The following is a 2,406-nucleotide window of genomic DNA, read 5'->3' on the forward strand; positions in this document are numbered from 1 at the left end:
AACCCCCCAAAACAACAAACCACCTTTAATTTTCCAAACGTGCAATAAGCCACATTTCCAGAACTCCCACCCGGATTTCCCCACCTCTGCCAGAAATAATTCTCTTTTTTTTGTTGTTTTTTTTCCCCTCTTTTTTTTTTTCCTTGGGCGGGGGGAAGGGGGGCAATATTTAAGTTTGTTAACGCGGTTGGAAAGCTGAAGGCAACATTTCAGCACTGAATAAACCCCTCCAAAATCCCCGCGTCACATCGCTGCGCTCTGTCACCCTGCTTGTTCTTGCCTATATATGAATTACGCTTTCCAAATTTCGCCTTCGTGATCAAAGGGAAAGGAGAAGGGTCCAAACTCCATCCAGCGCCCGGGTGCTATGTTGGGGGTAGAAAAGCCTGAACGCGGTTTTCAATACCACCTCAAGGAACATAATATCATTCCATAATTCTTTGACTTAAGTTACTCAGAAAGAAGGAAGCAGGGTAAGAGGGATTGTAAAGTTTGATAGATTTCTTGTGGTGATAGTTTACAGTTTCTAAGCCAACATATAAAGGCGTGGGTTTTATTTTTGCATCGCTGTTATTGTACTCCAGTGTACTTTGTCATAAATCAGAATTATTTCCGCTACAACATGGGGCATAATACCGGGCAGAAATACAAATTTAAGGTAATCATTAAAGTGTTGCTACCAAATACTTCCTCGAAGCGAAAATGAATGTTTGTCATAAAAACGTAAGAAAACTTGGTAAAAAATACAACGGGCATAAGAAGCGCTTTCTACACATAACTCACGGTTAAATAATTAGATTGAAAAGGGGACAGGTAAAATATTCCGGGGAAGCCTGAGACATGCTTTGTCTTGGAAATTGTAGACATTTATACACTCCTCGGGGTGATGGGCAGAAGAGGGGGTTTTCTGGCATCTTCCTCCCCCCCCCCCCCACCCCCCCCCCCCAGGCATCCCGAGCGCCGATTTGGGGACGGTTTAGGACAAATTGCTCTGCTGTGGCGCTGGGGACAATGGGAGGACGCGGGGACAGACGGCGTCGTGTCCGTGTTCCCCCCCCCCCGGGAGAAAGGGACCCGTGAAAGGAAGGGCGAAACCCCGCGCTTTTTTTTTTTTTTGTGGTGCCTCGAAACCCCCTGAACCGGCCCAAAAAGGCCAGGTTGAGCCCCGGGGGATGGAAACGCGGGGGGGTGGCAGCCCGACGGCGGCGGGGGATGAACATCGGACGTCTATATGGTTCCCCTAAAAGTGTGTAAAATTCAAAGTAGGTTATTAAAGTCCTTACCACGGGTAGACTCTCTCCTTTTAAGTTTTAATAGCATTTGTTCGTATTTATTTTCTGTAATTAGAGCAAAGCATTTTTCCCAACGGGGGTTCCACTTAGGCTGATGAATTTTATTTCTCTTTCCATTAATGACCCATGTTTATCATACTTCTAATTATTTTTAACTTTAAACAATATTCGGTCTCCTGGAGACGCCTCTGTGCTGCTTCCCAACGTCAACTTTCTTTCTCCGTGGCCAAAAAAAACCCATCACGGTGAAGTTTCGAGATATACCCAGGTCGTATTTTTATGAACAATCTGATTTTATATTTACTCAGCCCCCTTCGGTCCCGAAGATGGTGATTAGCAACTCGCGGAACAGGCTTGAAACCCTTCAAACGTTTACATCGGTACCTTCTGCTGGCAAAAACTGGTAAACAAAACGCCTGCGAACGGCGTAAATCTTTATTTTACACGCACAACATTTACACATTCATAAAAGATGGGGGTTCCAGCACCGTTTTTTTTCTCTCTCCAGCAACCTGGATGGGGAGGTTTGCTCGAGATGCTCTTGCGAAGCGCCTGGTTCTGCGGAGAAGCAAATTCAAATTATTTAGCGTCACGTTCGATGTGCTCCGTGCAACTCCTTCACATCTCCTTCGACAAAAGCACACACCAGAATGCAGAGCGAGAAAAATCAGAAAAACATATTTAATCTTTAGGCAGACAATAGGCGAGAAAAATCAGGAAAACATATTTAATCTTTAGGCAGACAATACAGGAAACTATGAGGTCAAATTTTTTGTGTCCCCAAAAATGCACATGTGTAACTGTTTGACTGAGCAGCATAAATTATCGGCCAGCCACATCAGCTGCAAAAAAAAAGTAGAAGAGGGGGGAAAAAAATGATCAAACCGGGGGAAAAAAAAAAAAAAGCAGCAATATAATACAAAATTGCATCGGTCTTTAATTTCGTCACCTATAAATGAGAAAATATTGGCTCCCGTACTAAAGTTTTATTCTTTGCTTATAAATATTATGTGGAATTTTCGTTGGATATCATAAAACTGAACGATTTCTATCAAACTGTTTTAAAAAGACCTATGCAGATAACACAAATAGAGGCAATAAAGTCGCAAATAGC

The sequence above is a fragment of the Aptenodytes forsteri genome, unplaced genomic scaffold, assembly GCF_000699145.1.
Source record: "Aptenodytes forsteri isolate BGI_AS27 unplaced genomic scaffold, ASM69914v1 Scaffold162, whole genome shotgun sequence".
Lineage (NCBI taxonomy): Eukaryota > Metazoa > Chordata > Aves > Sphenisciformes > Spheniscidae > Aptenodytes > Aptenodytes forsteri.